This window comes from Mus pahari, chromosome 5 (genome assembly GCF_900095145.1).
Source record: "Mus pahari chromosome 5, PAHARI_EIJ_v1.1, whole genome shotgun sequence".
NCBI lineage: Eukaryota > Metazoa > Chordata > Mammalia > Rodentia > Muridae > Mus > Mus pahari.
In genome coordinates this window covers 51,504,139-51,523,536 of record NC_034594.1, presented here as the reverse complement: position 1 = coordinate 51,523,536, position 19,398 = coordinate 51,504,139, and positions in this window count along the sequence as shown.

Below are 19,398 nucleotides of genomic sequence, written 5' to 3'. Positions count from 1 at the left end.
CACTCATTCTTCCAAATGACTCAGGGTCAGCTCTCCAGAACTCAGCTTCTCCATCAAGCAGGATTGTTATGAGGACCCTATAGATGAATTCATATGGTATATTCTATACCACAGGCACACAACAAGCAAAGGATAAATGTGACATGTTTTTGTTTCATTCAGAAGGCATTTACTGAATGATTACTTTATATAAAGTAGTGTAGGTGTTAGATAAAGAGGACAGTCTCAGATTTTAATGAGTTTATGTGCTGATGGAAGACACAGAATCTATGTGATATCTATGTCAGGAAGGAGAACCCTAAGATTATAGGGTTTTCTCATAGTAAACTAAAGGGTACTACTGAAGAAAGATGAACGTCACCCATGTGGCCACTTGGTGAGTGCTACCTCATCTAAGGAGGATTATCACGGGGAGTCTGGTCTTTCCTTTTCTACACCATGATGTCCTCAGTCATAAGGGAACAATTTTTTCTTGACAGATATTAAGATTTCTGCAAAATAGGACCTAAGACGTGGCTCAGCAGAAAGGGGCACTTGCCACAAGCCTGATAACTTGGGTTTGTCCCCAAGATGTCCATGGTAAGAGAGAACCAACTCCAGAAAGCTAGCTTCTAACCTCAACATGTATGCCACAGTACATGCACGCCTATGCAATATACAGATATACAAATAAATACATGTAGTAAATTGTTAAGATTTCTGCAAAAGAATCCCCATAGGAGTGGCTCTGTGGGTGTCCCTTTGTTCTTATTATGAAGAACCCAACCTGTGGGGTTCTGAAGTTCTTCATTCCAGCCCTCCTCCATGCACTTCCAAGCTGTCTCCTCTTGGCTCTGATGCACTATCACAAAAGCAACGTGATATTTCTCACGTGTGGGATTGCTGGGACGTCCACAACTATTACAGAGTGGGCTGGGGCCTGGTAAACACCCAGGAAAAGAGATATGAGGTGTGTTCTCCTTCAGAGAGAAGCCCTCACACCAGACGGAAGCCGGGTAACCTTGAAGACCCTCTCTGTCCCTCCCCAACTTCAAAAGCTCACCTCGATGACACTGCTTGGAGTGAGTGATAATGGTGACAGGCGTGGCTGAGTGAATAAATCAAAGAAGGGTTCCTGGTCCAGGAGAAGTGCCATCCAAACCACCCATAGCATCATCTGCTCTGGATATGGCCACCTTCCGGCCATTTTTCAGGGACCCCACTCTTTCACCACAAAGTCAGTGCCCCTATTTCTAACACTCACTGATCTGGAATCAAAGTCTGTTTGCAGCTCAGCTTTGAGTGGCACGCATGCCCTGCCCATCAGTACAGTCACATGGTTTCCCAGAAGAACAAGAATAACACAGGTGTCTGTGTCTGCTCGGCCTGTGCTGGAGCAGCGATGAGAGGCTCTCTTAAGGAGTTGGTATCACTATCCTGCCTACTTGCTGGGAAAATAAGCAGAGCTAGAGCAATGAGCTCTAGAGACAGAGCTATAGAGTTTAGGAAAATCGGGATCTGAAGATAATCACCTCACTGGATGCCCAGCTCCCCTCCAGGCCATGTAGGCACACTGCCTCAGAAGACTAAGAGACTCCATGTCTTGGCACGTTCATCCAGACTGCAATTGGCCTTGCAGGACCCTGGTCCCTTCTTCATTTTTCAGTCCCTTCTCCACCGCTCCCTCAAGGCCTCTGAGGAGCTGGCCCTGCACCATCGCTAGGGAGAAGCATACTTCAAGCAAGTCCTTCCCAGAGTTGCCACACCATTCCTGGGGAAGGGCTTCTGGAAGGAGAACAATGAAGCCTTTAAATCTCTCACAATTCTCCCTCCTAGGTAAGGAATCCAAACAAGACAAGAGGAAGAGGGGCCACAGAGAACCATCCTTTGCTCCTATGCCTTGCCAGTTTAGAGTCCAGAGGACTGGAACCTAACAAGTTCCAACTTAGCAGAAGCCCTCCCTCCAGCTACACCAACCAGTTAATTATGAGAGCAAGGCAGGGAAGAGCTCAATTTTTTTTTGTGATGGTGCAGTTTTCTTCTGTTCTTTCCCTCCATTACCTCTTCCCATCTCTTCCTCTTCTTCTTTTCTTCCTCCTCTAGTTTTTGGCAACATACTCCCATAGGAAGGGATGGGTTAGCAGAGTGTTCTGGGTACACAATCTATAGGCTGTCTGGACCTTCCCAAAGCAAAAGAGTGGCACTTGTCTCTTCACACACAGTTACTGCTCATGTATCAGTACCCTCAGAAAAATGAGAACAAATGACTTGGAGCTTTCTCTCTTGAATGACAATCTTTAAAAGTCCCCCTTTCTCTCTTTCTGCATAGAATGCATATTAATGTACACAGGAACATAGAATATCTATTGTCATAGCTGGAGAGTGGAGTTCAGTGGTTAGGACAATGTCCTATTCTTACAGATGACCAGAAATGCATCTCCAGCACCTGTGTTGGGTGGCTCCCATCTATGACTCCAAGTACAAGAGAACTGACACCCTCTTCTGGACTCTATGGGAAAGCACACATATGTTACACACACACACACACACACACACACACACACACACACACACACACATACAAATAAATCCTATAAATAGAAGGTTATCCATTATCTGAACAACTTGGATAACGCACTATGGGTATTATTCAGTGAGCATTAAACAGAAAAGTCAGAGACAATCCCAAGAGTATTGGCAATGAGTTTTTGTTGTTGTTTTTTATTTGTTTGTTTTGTTGGTACTGATTTTATGCTGTAGCCCAAGATGGTCAGAAACTCACTATGTAACCCCAACAGGCCTCAAACTCACAGTATACCTTAGCCTCCTTCCCAAGCACTGGAGCTACAGGTGTAAGCAATGCTCAGGCTTATATAGAGATTCTTAACTCTAAGTCTAATCTCCATCAGGATGGGCTTCAGGGAGGGATGTCGAAGTGAGACTAAGGGATGGGTGAGGTGTGATTCTCATTAGAGAAGAAGACAGTGAGACAAAGGGACTCTCTGGCTTTGTCAATGTCCATATCTACAGAGGAGTTAAAGATGTGACCAAGAAGATAATGCTGTGAAGGGTCCACAGAGGACTGGTTGATGCTCAGGTTGGCCAGAAGATGGAGGCACAGTGAAAGCAAAAGAAAGCCCACCTTTCTAGATAAGCCCTCCAGCTTGACCACACCCATGGACTGGGACAGCTTCTCTTTGGTCCACACGGCCTGTGCCTGGGATATTGTGCTATTGGAATTAGAGCTGGGACCTACAAGTTCCCAGACAAGTTAATGAAGAAAGGGAAGGGAGGTCACTTGCCTGGGCAATGCAGGAACATTTGGTTCTAAAGTAGAAGTCCTACTTTACAAACAGGAAGAGCTCACTATAATTGGAAAACTGTAGCCAGCCTGCCTCACTCTTGTCCCTTGTCCCTTGCTTGACACTACCTAATTCTGGTCAAGTCCTCTGACCACTAGCATCAAAAATACCAGGGGGTGTGTCTTAAACTGAAAGATCCAGGTGCCACCATTCCAAGCCAATCAAAGAGCTCTGACCAACTGTTCAGACTTCATTGCAACTTGTAATGCTGACCCCTTTCCTCTGTCCACCAGGACTCAGCCAGCAGCTAAAGGCCTTCTTCCCACACCCCTTTTCACAACCCAGAGCCAGCTATGCTCCATTCTGTTAAGTCTTCCATCCCTCCTCCTACCGAGGACTGACCCTGCCAAACTTCAATAAGTCCCAGCCCAAAACCTTTGCTTGCCACACTCATGAAGCCGTGGCTGGATTGCCCTCTTGCACTGGAGTTAGAGCCTCTGAGATGTGATTTGCTTTCCCCCAACTATGCCTAAGTTTTTGCAACTCTTCCCTCATATTCTCTCTCCAAAGAAGAGAAAGAGCATGATGAGAGCAGCCTGGAATCAAAAGAAGAAGTGGGGGTGCAGTGAGCACGTCTCCAAGACTCTTGCCTTGTACATTTTTCCAAATGACCTAGTGGGGAATTTAATTAAGAGCAATCAGTCAAATTTTGGATGGATGTTGGAATTCTCCAACAATCCTCTGGGACTTGAGAAAGGTTTGGAAATACAAAGTTGGTAATTGTACAATCATTCAAAATAGTAAAACTAGAAACACCAAAATGACCTCTAACCCAGCCTTGGCTTCCCTTCATGTCACAGATGAGCAACTGACACACCCTGCCCATCTGCCTCGGTATCTTTCTTCTCATGTGAAAGTGGATGCACATCTCATCTCCATGGAAACCGGAAGATTCCAAGACTCCAGGAAGGGGATGCCAGAGTCAACAAACAACAACAAGTAATTTTTCTCAAAGTATGTCACAAACATTGGATGAGACAGGTGTATACTAAAGTCTGGTTTTTGTCTAAGTCTCAAGTTTAACTAAGCATTCTACGTTTATCTGGCTTTCCTAACCCTAAGGCAGCTAGCTCTAGGCACCTCATAGAAGAATTCTCACCTAGACGCACAGCGATGGACACTCTCCTCGACACATAACCTTGAGCTGTTGAATCTTCCGTTTCCACAGTCCTCTGAAATGTACCCCAGCTATTTAAGGGACAAAGGACTCTTCTCAGATCTCCAACCATCTGCCTGGCTGCAAATCTCACTCAGGAATGTGGTCCATGACTCAAAGGATAGGAAAGATGAGATGCTCAAACCCACAAAATGTCAATGGCCTTTAATCCCAAATGGTTATCATTATCTTAGCCGGTCTAAAGTCTTCCTTTGCTTCACAACCTGGGAGAGGAAGTTTGGGTTAGGAAGAGCTGACACTAGTGGCTCATCTAAGACTTTTAATTCCCAGGTGCTAGAAAAAAAAAATCAAAGAAATATTTCCAATATTTTTTCTAGTTTCTAGGGTAACATCACAGAGATTTCCTGTACAGTTCTGTTCCGTTCATTCCCACAGGAGTGTTCTGCACCTATTACAAATGCCCCCAACCCAGTACTCAGTACAAACTGACGACAGCCATGGAAAGATAGTCCCAGAATGTCTTGAATGCCCATCCCCCAAAGACAAGTTGGAAGACTTCGCTTCCTTTAAGCTGGTGATCCCTCTTGCCTAAAAGAAAGAAAGATCTCCCAGCTCCCAAGAGAGGAGTCCTAGAAACAATCTTCCTCCAGGATCCTCCCCTGCTGGACCTGTGTGAACAAGTCTCTCTCGTGCCTTTGACTCATTCTGAAATGAACTCTCCCCAGAACTCAGGTGTCTGTGACAGCTTGGCAGTGAGCCTGGAAATGTCAATGAAGGATGCATTTCCTCCAAGTCTCCAAAGTTAACTTGTCTTAGGGATTTACCACTGCAGCCAGGCTTTTTGGCTTCAGTTTCAAGGTGGACCGAATGAATTCACTTAACCATCCAAGTATTGTCGGGCATACAATGTCTCATGACTTCTCAAGAGGATATAGGATAACGACCCAAAACATCAGTGTCTTACATGAACAAGGTATGGCTTAAAACTTGCAAGTCAGGTTATGGACACAGGAAGCATAGTTCATTGGTAGAACATTTGTCTGGCATGACCAAGGCCGTGGGTTCCATCCCAAGCACCACAGGAATACAAATGAGGAGCCAGGTATATGGCTCAGTGATAAAGTGTGTGTTGGCTTAGGGGTAGGGCTCTTGCCTAGTATGTATGAGGCCCTTGGTTCAGCACCCAGTATTGAGGGAAAAGAATGAAATGAAATCAAGTTGGAAGGTCCCCAGGCCTCTCTACTGGAAAGTTCAGAGCCTTTAGAGTCAGGGGGGGAAATGATCTTAGCATTCCTAGAACCCAAGTGATTTAAAGAAAATAGACAGAGCCACAAGGCTCCCTGGGAAAAAAAAAGAAAAATAAAAAGAAGTGTTCAAAGCACAAATGAGTAACAGTGTTTGACACCCTGGGACATTCCTATAAGTGATGTATGTCTAACATGGAAACTGATGGGAAACAAATGCTTCGTGTGTGGCCATAAGAATGACCACTCGATGAAGACAAAAATTCCAACACCCATCGATGGGGGAAAGAAGACTCTGTGATATCCAGACACCACTCCAACTCAGGAAATCTAGGAAGATGTTTGAATAAAATCTCTTTTGGATGACAAAGAACAGAAACGCAGCTAGTTCAGAGAATACACTGAGAGGAAAAGCAGGATTACCACCCATGAAGAACTAGAACTTTCGGTCAGAACCCCCTATCCACTGACTGTGCTGTATGCTACGAATCTGACATGCACTGTCCTGCTTTGTAGGCCCTCCAAGTCTGCACTGTAAGCTAAATTATTCCTGTCTTACAGGTTAAGACAAAAAAAAAAAAAAAAAAAAAAGCCTGAAGTCCCAAATAGCATGAAGGTCACTCAGTTTGTAGAGGTACTCAGGCCCAGTACTGAAGTCAGCTGCTGAGCAAGGCTTTTCCTCTGCAGAGTCCGGTGAACTATGGCCTTGAAGGGCAGTCTACTCCTCAAACCACTCTAATGAAGGAGGGAGAGGAAGGGAAAGGAATGTCAGAAAATGGAAAAGTGCAAGAGAAGAAATCTCATGAACCTGAGAACAGTAGGTGGAGATACAGAATGGTACAGAAAAACAGATCTAATGCCATAGTAAAGCACTCACTTTAAAGTACTGGATTTTGTCCCCTTTGTTCCAATACCAGAAGCACCTGTTAGAAAGAAAAAGAAAGAAAGAAAGAAAGAAAGAAAGAAAGAAAGAAAGAAAGAAAGAAAGAAAGAAAGAAAGAGAAACAAAGAAAAGAAGAAAGAAAAAGAAAGGAAGGAAGAAGGAAGGAAGAGGGAGAGAAGGAATGTCTGCAGTTGTTCATGAAGAACAAGAACCCTTATTAGTTCAGAGACTTTCCAAAGCCAGGTTGAAGAGTGTCTCCTATTCTCTCATCACCCCAACATTTCCATTTCTAAGGAAGAGGGGCAAAGGCTGGTCCAGACACTTTACACAGAAGACATGGAAAGCCAAGTTTCACTTGAACTTTAGGAAAATTAAAGACAAGCACGACAAAGCTGACAGCAGGGCCGCTGTGGGCTCAGGACAGTCATTTCCAAAGACAGAGAGGGCAAGAGATCAAACTCGGGCCCTGAAGAGAAGTCACAAAGAAGAAGAGAAGAAAAAAAGAAAAAAACAGAATATACACACACACTCTCACAGAGGCCTAGATACACACACATGGAAAAAAGAGACCAGGGAAAGAACCAAGAGCTGCGCTGTTTGTTCTCATGGAGGACATCTGGATTTCATGGTGAGAGCCTGACTTGGTCTCTTCCCCATTTTCCAGCTGGATCCAATCATACAGTGCCTGGCCAGAGGTGCCGTGAGTCAGCTGCAGATTGGAGCTCAGTCCCTCTGCCCCTGTGCTCTGCTTTCTGCCAGACCACACAGCCTCCCTCCCCGCCCTGCCAAGCTGGCTTAGCTCCTCATCCAGGTAACACACTTCAAAGGCATCAGGGTAAGCTGGACCAGTCTTGGCCAGCCTCGGGACAAGAACTGATTCCAAAAGGCTCTGGCCCAAACACTCCTCATCAATTTTCCTGAATGTCTTTCCCCACTTGCCTCACTTCCCTCACACTGTGAATAACCCCTGGAAGTCAGAAGTGGAAAACCTAATTTTTCATGAGACCCATCAAGCCTCTCTTCTGCACCGCTGCTCTGAGTGGCTTTATTATTACTGCGAGGTTGACCAGATGTCAGCCAATGTCAACGCACAGCCTATGGGGACAATCTGTCCCTTCTTGCCTGAAGTTAGTCATATTCTCTAGGACAGTCAAAAGATCAGGTGAGGGGCCTAAGTGACCATTCAAAGTGTCATGAGAAGACCACAAATGACTCTGATGGCCAATAGGCAAGCATTTGCACCTCTCTTGGTGGATGCTGCTTTGTGTCCATTCTTCCATAGACAACTGTTGTGTCCTGCAGTCAGGTACCACCCTCACTTATGTGTCCTGGGTAACACAAAGTAGAGCACACGTGAACTCAGGAAGAATCTGCTTACTTTGGTTTGTCTGCTGGTGGCCTCCTTGGGCTTTTATGGAACTGAAGAACTACAGAATCATGAAGAACAACTCAGTGTTCCTTTCTTACCCACGTTCTTCCCTCATCTCTGTCTCTGCCTCTGCTTTTCTGTAGTCCGTTTTGTAATTGAGACCGTTTCTCTTCCAAGTCAGCCCTATTATTTTACTGATAGCCAGCCTGAGAATGAAAATGGAGCTGCCCTATTGAGCACTGTGAAAGAAAGAACTCTCTAAGATACCCCCCCCGCCCCCGATGACTCAAGCCCATGAGCAATCCCTTCCCCGTGCCGGTGGGACCCATACGCTGCTTCTCTCCAAGACCATGGTAAGAGACATAGGACACGGCCTCTGAACTCATGCTACCTTATATGGCAAAGGCAGTAGGAATCACAAACAAAATGTGAGTCCCTAAGAAGTAGACTTTTGAGTTACTCAAAAGGGTTGACAGGTCCTCAGGATATAACTCAAAAGCAAAGAGACAAGTTAAGTCAGTTTTAAAAGGATAATGGATCTAAGCAGACTTCTTTCTAAAGAATGGCCAATAAATACATAAAAAAGATTCTTGGCCCTCAAGTACAAATCAGAACCACAGTAAGATACTGTGCCACACCCAACAGGAGGATGATAATAAAAAATAAGATAATGTGTTGGCAAACATGGAAAATTGGAGTCCTGGTTATATATGGCTTCAGGAAATACACAGAGGTGCTGCAGCTGGCAACAAACCAGTGAGTACCAGTGAGTACCAGTGAGTACCAGTGAGTACCAGTGAGTACCAGTGAGTAACAGTGAGTACCAGTGAGGCGACGCCTCAGAGAGTTGAACATGGAATTAGTCACCACATGAACCAGCAATAGGAATGCCACTCAAGAGAAATAACAACGCACACAGGACTTTGTATATAAAGGTTTGTAGCAGCATGAGTTTCTCCTCGGTTTTTTCATTTGATGGTTTGTGTGTGTGTGTGTGTGTGTGTGTGTGTGTGTGTGTGTGTGTGTGTTTATCTTTATGTGTATGAGTTTTTTCCAGCATGTATGTACATGTACCACGTGCATTCCTGTTACCAGTGGAGGTCAGAGGAGAGCACCAGTCTCCTGGAACTGGAGATGATTGTAAGCCACCACGTGAGTGCTGAACTGAACCCGGGTCCTCTGCAAGAGCAGAAAGTGCTCTGAACCGCTGAGCCATCTCTTCTGCCCCATAGCAGCACAGCCATTGAAAGCCAAAAGGCAAAAAGAAAAATAATCTACATTCCTCCAGCTGCGTAGTGAATAAACAAAATGTGTATTTCCTATACAAATGGGAAATCATTCCACTATAGGATGAGATGAGGTCTCATTAAATTGCCCAGGCTGAACTTGAATTCACTCTAGTGAACTCAACCAAGCATGTCTTGAAGTTGAAGTGTGTGTGTGTGTGTGTGTGTGTGTGTATGTGTGTGTGTGTGTGTGTTCATAATATTCCTATATGAGAGAATACACTTGTGTCTACAGTTATACACATATGTGCATATGCATATGGAAGTCAGAAAATAATTTTATATATTATTCTTCAGAGTCTTCCATCTTTTAATCTAAGGTCTCTCATTAGTTTGGAACTTCACCAAGTAGACTAGACTAAATAATCATGAAGGAACTTCCAGGGATCTGCCTGCCCACACTCTCCATTTTGCCATCACTGGGATTACAGACATGTGCCACAAGACCCAACCTTTTAGATCCTTATACTTACAAAACAAGGGCTTTACCAAGGAAGCCCTCTCCCTGGCCCTTATATTTTTTAATATAAGTAAATAGAGTTCACTCTAACAATAGAAATTATGTATTTTAAATTCTTAAATCAATAATGTATTTTGTTACCAGTTTCAACTTTCTTAAAGTTGAGATGTTTTAACCAAAAATAGAGGACAATGATATTCAAAGTTTAAGACTCAGGGAAAAGACCTCCTTCCTTTCTCCCCTCAGCCTTTCTATCCTTGGATGGATAGATGGATGGATGGATGGATTCTATAGTTAGTTGGATGATGTGTGCTTGGTGGTCAATTGTTTTATTTATCTGTTCCAAATCTACAGGAGTATAAGTTTCTAGTGAGTTATGTTTATATTGTGGAGAATACACATTCACCAACAAACCGGTAGACCACGTTTCGGGCCCCATGATGTCTCATCTGTATGTGATACACACACAAATAGTCGGATAATAGATAGATGGATGGATGGATAGATAGGTAGATAGATGATAGATAGATAGATAGATAGATAGATAGATAGATAGATAGATAGATAGATAGATAGACAGATAGATAGATAGATGAGAGAGTACATACGACACAGGCTAATCATGTTAGACACCTGTGTTCAGTTTATGGTTTTGTCCAATGTCTCTCGCAATTGGATGAAGAGTCCATATCTCATCTTGGCAGTGAATAGCCTAAAAGGAGCTCCCAGAGAGCAGGTCCAAGATGGCTCAAAAGCTATTCTCTGCCTAATTAAGTTGAATATGTTCACAGTCCCATCAGTAGGCCAGGACTTGGAGCCAAAGATCTGTAGATAGGCTTCTTGGAGCTCTGGGAAGCTCAGGGATCTGAGAAACTATGAGCCTAACTTTGGGTCTTTTGTTCACTGTGTTGTTAAAAAAAGAGATATTGATGGCTATGAAACAAAAAAAAATCACTGAATATGTGCATGCTGCTCATCTTGAATAATCAGATTAGTGACCAAGCAAGTAGACCATTGTTTCTCAAACTAATGTGACCTATAGCAGCTTCTTTCATTCCTGCCCCCTCACCCAATTTCTCCCAGATCCTTCCCACCTCCCTGCCCATCCAAATCCATACTTTTCTTACTCTCAATTGAAAACAGTCATCCTAATAATAATAATAATAATAATAATAAGTAATAAAAACAAACTAGAATAAGACAAACTTTTTAAATGGGGAGAAATAACCAAAGAAAAGGCACAAGAAACACATATAAATGCAGATACACACATATTTGCACACACATAAAAATCCCACAGAAAATACAAAATTGGAAACCATGATATATATGCAAAAGACCTGTTAGGTTAAAGAAAAATAGCCCAGACAAAGCTGTATGAGACAATAAACTCCAAAATTATCAGAGTTTATTTTCTGTTGGCCATCTACTGCTGAACATGGGGGCCTATCCTTAAGCAAGGTGTGTATACACAATGAAGTCCCACTAGAGAAAACTAATTTTTCCTTTACGAGTGATTATCAACTGGATATAACTTCTGGATTAAAAATATGGGCTTGTGTCCACTTCCCATCTCAATGCACAGCAGAGTGTTTTTAAACTTTTTGTACTTGTGGCCTTTTTTCGCCTGAGTATATAAGTATATAAAATAAGTATAAAAATCAAAAATCTGATAATAAACCATGACAAAATTATTTTAAAATAATTATTTGGTATGTATATGATTTATTATTTACGAAAGTCAAAGCAGGCTGATGGAATTGCTCAGCAGGTCAAGGTGTTTGCTGCCAAGGCTGGTGGCCTAATTCCATCCCTTGTACCCACACAGTAAAGACAACCAATTCCCACAAGTTGTCTTCTGACTCCCACGTGTATTCTGTGAATAACACATACACAATAAGATGTAATAAAGGACAAAAGAAGGGGCTGGAGAGGTGGCTCCGTGGTTAAGGTTAACCTGGCTGCTCTTCCAGAGGTCCCAGGTTCAATTCTCAGCACCCACACGGCAGCTCACAACTGTCTGTATATAACTCCTGTTCCAGGGGATCTGACATCCTCTCAAAGACACGCATGCAGCCAAGTCACCAATGTAAATAAAATAAATTAAAAAAAAAAAAAAAAAAAAAAAAAAGAAACTTTACATAGAAATGAGAGAGATGTTTGCTTTTTTTTTTTTTAACATCGTGAATTAAATCGTAGCACTTGACGCTGAAGGGCATGAGCATCTGCAGTATTTTTTAGAATTGATCAATATCTTTACTTTACAATTGTGAATGCTGAGAACAGCACTCCATAGAAGTGCATGATAAAAGTCTGTTTACAGTCGTTTCAGAAACTGTTGGAAATTCTGTCTTAACCCCAAACCAAAAGTCACGTGACAATTTTTTAAAGGCAACGCAAGCCAAAAACTCAGTCATTTTTAAAATAAAACATTCTAACACAACACGATCTGAATATACACTTCATTTGATGAGGAGGAAAGATGGTAGGAAAATATTAAAAGTCTTTGTTCTCCATAATTAAACCATTATGCTTCTGTAAGAGAAGAAAACCGTGTATACAGTAGAGTCAGCTTAACGCGTCATGCGCAAAAGTCTCAGATCTGAGCCGATGTGTTACATGTGGTGTGCACTGGTGTGTGTGCCAATACGGTATGTTCAGTGTGCAGTTTGCGTGCTGTATGTTCAGAAGAGCTGTGGTAAAGTCCCGTGATGCAGTGTGTGGTGAGTACCACCAGACGCACGTTGCACTCATTACACGTTTGATTGTGAGTTACTTTTTAATCGTTGCGCTTTTGGAAATCTTTTACTATCACCACATTTTCCACAAGCCCCACATTCAGTTCCAAGACACCGTGTGTGCAGGGACTTGACTCACGTTGAAGAAACAGAGTTCATGAGGGCATTCTCTGGAAGTTGCATAAGGATGTACATTTATGTTTCTTTTTCCTTCTTTTCTTTTCTTTTCTTTTTTTTTTTTTTTTAAAGTCCTCTTGAAGACTGACTGCACCGTAGATCACCTTGGATGATCACCTTCTAATCTCGCTATAGAAGAACATTTTCCCCTAACACGCTCACATCAGCAGTATCCTGAGAGAGCAGGGAAAGAGCCCACGTGACCACGGCACGAGTCAGGTTGTAAAAATGCTGGTTCTGTTTCTCTCATGACTGAAGGAATTTCCCGGTAGGAATTTTGACTATACCCGAATTTTGCATTGCAAATTGGCTTTAAAACTAATCACTGTGAAACCATGTAGTGGGCGTGTACATCTTTGATCACAGCACTCAGGAGCCAGAGGCAAGCAGATCCCTGAATTCAAGGGCAGCCTGGTCTACAGAGCGAGTTTCAGGACAGCCAGAGTTACAAAGAGAAACCCTGTCTGGAAAAACAAAACAACAAAAATAACAACAAAACAAAAAAAAAAAAAAAACCACCTAACCACTGTGTAAGGCAGGACTCCAGTATTGGTTAAGGAATCACAGAAGGATTAAATTATTGATCAGGACATCAACCATTGTGTACTCAAAAACTTTACACTGTGACAGTTAAATTGCAATCACAAATATTGACACATATTTTCCAGCAAGACCTCAGCCTACTACCAACCAACATATTAATTAGTACTGTCACTTCTTTTGTAGGGTTGGGAGCTTTGGTTGCCTTTATTTGCATTTTTGATGGATTTGACAGTGCTTTGAATTTAAGACTATTGTGCATTATGAGGTATGTACGCTGACTTTACTGTACCCATGCAGTCTTCTCTTACAGAACTGAAATGATCTGATTATGAAGAAAACCAAAACAATATTTTCCTACCATCTTTCCTCAGTAACAAATGAGGAAATAATACAATCTTCAGATTGTATTGTGCTAGAATGTTTGATTTTTTTTTTTTTAAATGGCTGAGTTGTTGACTTGAGTTTCCTTTAAAAGTTGTTAAGTGAATTTTGGTTGGGGATTAAAATGTGCAAATGTAGAGTGTATACGATTTTAAGGCTAACAATAAGAGTCAGAATTGGCCAGTTGTGGTAATAAGGAAACATGCTCCACTATGTTCATAGCAGCCTTATTTATAATAGCCAGAAGCTGGAAAGAACCCAGATGTCCCTCAATAGAGGAATGGATACAGAAACTGTGGTACATTTACACAATGGAGTACTACTCAGCTATTAAAAACAATGAATTTATGAAATTCNTGGGCAAATGGATGTATNTGGAGGATATCATCCTTAGTGAGGTAACCCAATCACAAAAGAAGTCACTAGATATGCACTCACTGATAAGCAGATATTAGCCCAGAAACTTAGAATACCCAAGATACATTATGCAAAACACAAGAAAACCAAGAAGGATGACCATCGTGTGGATACTTCATTCCTCCTTAGAATAAGGAACAAAATACCCATGAAAGGATATAGGTACAGAGACAAAATTTAGAGCTAAGATGTAAGGATGGACTATTCAGAGACTACCCCATCCGGGAATCCATCCCATCATCAGCCACCAAACCCAGATACTAATCCACATGCCAGCAAGATTCTGCTGAAGGGTCCCTGATATAGCGGCCACTTGTGAGGCTATGCCAGTGCCTGGCAAACACAGAAGTGGATGCTCACAGTCAGCTATTGGATGGAACACAGGGCCCCCAATGGAGGAGCTAGAGAAAGTACCCAAGGAGTTGTAGGGGGCTGCAACCCTGCAGGTGCAACAACAATATGAACAAACCAGTACCCCCTGAGCTCATGTCTCTAGCTGCATATGCAGCTGAAGATGGCCTAATCAGCCATCATTGGGAAGAGAGGCCCCTTGGTCTTGTAAACTTTATATGACCCAGCACAGGAGAAGGCCAGGGCCAAGTAGTGGGAGTGGGTGGGTAGGGGAGCAGGGGTGAGGGTGGGGTATAGGGAACTTTCGGGATAGCATTTGAAATGTAAATAAAGAAAATAATAATAATAAAAAAGAAAAGAAAAAAATAAAAAATAAAAAAAAAAAAGAATTGGCCAGTTGTGGTGGTGCATGCCTTTAATCCCAGCACTCAGGAGGCAGAGGCAGGCGGATTTCTGAGTTTGAAGCCAGCCTAGTCTACAAAGTGAGTTCCAGGACAGCCAGGGCTATACAGTGAAACCCTGTCTCTAAAAACCAAAAAAAAAAAAAAAAGAGAGTCAGAATTGATTTTATTTAAAGACTTATTTTTATTTCAGTTACAGTGGATGGGGGTGCATATGTTTGTGATGTCTGAAGAGGCCAGAAGAGGGCGCTTGACCCCACCCCCACCATCCCCCCTCCCCCCCCCCAGAGCTAGAGTCGCCAGATATGAGTGCTAGAAATCCAACCTAGACCCCTGTAAGAGCAGCTCATGCTGGTAACTGCTGAGACATCTCCCCAGTCCTCAGATTTTAAGTTTAAGACTCCAAAATCTGTTATCTTGTAACCATTTTCTAATAACTAAAAGGAAGGCAGCCTGAGGGAGTGGTCTTCTCCCGCTTCACACAAATTTGCCCACACTCCCTCTCCCCGCTGAACTACGATGAAACCTGTCCTCCTCGAGGCTCTGTGATTTTATTTGGCCTTTCCATAGTTCACGCTCATTAAACCCGTTTCAAGCAGTTAACCCTCTGTCTCTCTCCTCTTACTCCATTTCCCTACCCACTTCTCTCTCTCCCCCAGAGCTGGACCTCCCCACCCTGTCTTCGAAGTCACAACGGATCACTTTTCCTTGTTAATCTCATTTTCCAAAGTTAACAGGGCTTCTGAGCTGCCCGTTGTAGAAACAAACCAGATCCCGTGGTCTGAGAAGGCGGGGGAGGGGGGGGCTGCAGGCCCAAACTGTATTTGTGGAGTTCTATTCTGCCCCTCTCTGCCTGGATCTGCTCCAATACCTCCTAAACATTAATCCGTAAAACCATGGATGCATATACTGCTCACATAGGGACACAAATCACTCTGAGTCACAGCTGGCTTCTGCTCTTTTATAAAACAGTCCGCCTCGGGGTCAATTTCAACTCTGGTTAAGTTGCCCGCTGCAGCGAGCCCCGCTTATAAAACTTGAACTTTAAAGCAGCACATGATTTGACCCAAGAAGTCATCCTCCTTTCTATAAGAAATGCCATATAAAACCTAAGAATCCGCTGTGCAAAGGCACCCAGAGCTATCTGAGGAGAAAGTCTGCCTCTGCCAGAAGACGACCAGAGAGGGTGGAGCCCATGAACAACACCCTGCAACGCCGTGTTATTCTTGAGAAAGTCCTGAGCCACGATGGCAAGAGGTTCTGAGCAGACAGCTATGTGTGAAATAGACGAATTAACATCTTAGAACTCGTACAGGGAGACGATGGTGTGCTCTTTAATGAAGACCACCACCGAGAAGTTATTTAAGGCTTGTGTTGATGAACGAAAAGTCACCCTATTCCAAGCTGGAGGAACCTTGTCTCCAGGGTAAATCTTGAGGGGCTGCTAGAAGGACATTTAACTCGGGCTAACACCAGGAAGAGTGGGCAGGCTTGACAGCATGAAAGTGAGTCCAAAGGGTGCGGGCACACAAGGATGCCCCTCTGCAAGGCTATGCCTCTCCCATGTACCTAACCCCATTGTTAAAGCTCTTTCGTTCTTTCTTCTGTCCTCTGCTTCTTCTTCCCCTGCATGGAAGGAGGTAGAGGCCTGATTTCAGTGATGTATCTGCTCTGCCACCTAGCCTTCAGTGACGACACTACACCACAGCAGCCCTGAGCTGCTCCCTGCCCCGGCTCTATCCTGCTCAATTTCTTTTACTGTGGAAGGACTTGAAGACTGGGGTGCCTGCATTTAAAAGTACCCGGGTGTAGGATCCAGATGAGATGGTGGCATTAGTCTGCCTGATAGATCTTGGTCTCTCTGTGTGCATGTATCTGGTGGGGGCAAAGTCAATGGCCAGATCTCGAAAGTGGAACCAATGATATAAATAAACCTCTCTTAGACAATAGCTAACTGGCTTTTCCCAGCCCTGTTATCAGGAACCATCCTTGACCTAGAAATCATTCCAAAACCTTCGGGGAAACAGCCAGCTTATGGAGGTCTGGTAAGCTTCCTGAACTAAAGCCCGCCCGCCCTCTGCCCTCTGAACCTCGACCAGACAAACAGCACAAATCTTTCATTCTCTTGCAGTTCTTGAAGCTTGGTCCTGATGATCATCACTTCATTCTTGTCAAAGAGAAGAGTGATCTCAGGGGAGACGGAGCATGGTAGATGATACTTAACTTCAAACATCACTAGGAAGATTGTGTCCAAAGGCTTATCAGAGCTCAGCTATCCACACACGGGTACGTTCCTGGCAGCAAAGCTAAGCCAGCCATCAAGGAGGTCTCTGGGAGTGCGACCAGATTTGAATGCGTCCAGAATATGTCAGTCATCTCAGTGAAACTCTGTTATTAAGTCCTCCCCCCATCTTCTGAAGAGCCCAGAGCTTTTTTGAATAGAGGGCAGAGAGAATGGTCTCATGGGAAGCCCTTATGCCCCAACACCCAGAGCGCTTGTCACTGAACATCACACATAGACTGTTGAGCATAAAATTCACTTCTCCAGTCACTGATCTTTGGAGAAAAATCCCTACAGATGATCCCAGAGTTCAAAGGAGGCTTCTCTTTCATATGTGCTCTCAAGGGCCTACCCTGTGTCCCTGAAGAACAGAGCCCATCTCTCGGTCCCTTCTGCCCTTTTGGAAGTGGAGATCATCATGGTTGGTTAACATAGACAGTCGTTCACTGATCTCTCCCCATGATCCCACCATCGCCCTTCGAGGACCAACTTCCCACTCTCTCACTTCTCTTCTCCCTGCCCACCTCTCTCCTCTGTGAGCCCTCTCCTTCTCTTACTGGTCCTTACATGCTGTACTTTCCAGCCACAAGATGTCAGCCAGAGCAAAATGTGACTACTAGAGGCCATCTTTTGAGAGGACTGGGCAACTTGAGAAACCAGAGAGAAGAACCACCCTAGTTTTCCCCGTTTCAAATGCTACATCAGGGTGAGCTGAGCCCATCCCCACCCCACACCCCTTTCTAACACTCTTCCCTCCTGAAGCTGACTTAAATAAGAAAATAACACTTGGTCTCTTCCCCAGTTTCTAACATTAATTTGCTCCCTGCTTTCCCAAGCCCTCCAACAGCAGAGACTCTTGGAACCAACCAACCCTCCTGCCTTTTTTAGGGGCGTGGGGGTACATTGGTGCACACAGCTCTTCTTCCCTCTGCTAGCCACCAACACAATAAAACTGCTCTGGCCATGGGCGTAAAAGCACACCTTTAAGCTTTGGTCCTGTTTTAAAATGTGCCTATTGGCAGAGAACGGAGACTCTGGATCAGGATCTGGGAGTGTGAGGAGCGCCCCGTGAGATGCTCCCAAATGGAGCCAGCAAGGGAAATGCTTTCTCAATATTGCAGTCCTCCAGCAAGAATTCTTATCATAGATAAGGGTGCAGTCTAGTGGCAAAATCCATGAAATGCAGCCCCTTTTTCTAAAAGAACAGAGTAAGGGAAGAAGAGAAAGGGCAAGAGCCCTGCTCCGAGAACTCCCCAGAGACCATCACTTGATCACGTCTTTTTTTTTTTTTCTTTTTTACCTGTGGTGGGCAGTCTACAGACCACCTATCTATCATGTCAAATTAATTTTCAAAACAAACAAACAAACAAAAAAAGCTAAAGCCATCATATTCCTTCTTTCAAAAATTAGGTTTTCTTTCATTTTTTCCTAAGGGAAGAATGGTCCCTAGTGCTGACCAGCGATCTGGGGCCTTCCCGAGACATGGTGAGGATTTCTCATGTGCAGGCTCCAGGGTGCTGCAACCTTGGTACATATTAACCCTAAGACAAGGTCTCCTGCAGTGAGGTACCTGCTCACTCCAGGGTCTGCCTACCCCACAGAAATGCCTCATTGTCAACCCCAACAAGGTTATCACTTTAGCCTACTTTCCTTCCATTTAAAAGGACATTTAAGGTGTCCATGAGGACAGCAGATAAAGCTGACAACCCACAGCATTTCCTCCAGGGTCTCGGTCACTACACCCAACAAGCTGGGGTGGGGAGGGGCTGTTATCCCTTCTTGAAAGTGCACATAACATGCTCACACTCAGAGAGAGAGAGAGAGACAGAGACAGACAGACAGAGACAGAGAGAGAGACAGAGAGACAGAGAGAGAGAGAGAGAGAGAGAGAGAGAGAGAGAGAGAGAGAGAGAGAGAGAGAGAGAGAGAGAGATTCCCTGGTCATCTATGTAAGTGAAGGAAAATGACCACTGACTTTAACTAAAATCAGTACCCCACCAGAACAACAATGACAAGCCCTTGCCATAATCCCTCTGCCCCTTTTGATGGGGGAGGGGTTTACACACACACACACACACACACACACACACACACTCCTTTTCTCTTTAAATTCATCTCAACGCCCCTCACCAGCTACTGTACACTACTTGTCCTCCAAACATAAACACACAGACAGACAAACCTTCAGTGGTCCCTTAGACACTTTTTTTTTCCCTAAAGTTGGAAAGGACTTCTTGGGCAGGGTCTACACAGCTAATAAGAAAATGTGACTCCTAACAGCCAGTGTCCGGGCTAGTTGTCCGGGAACCGACTGGCTCCATTGTATTCACCCAGCTCCTGAAGATTACGGCCATCCACTCCTCCCTCCACCTTCTCCCTACTCTCCTCTGTAGCTCGCCTGTCTTCGCC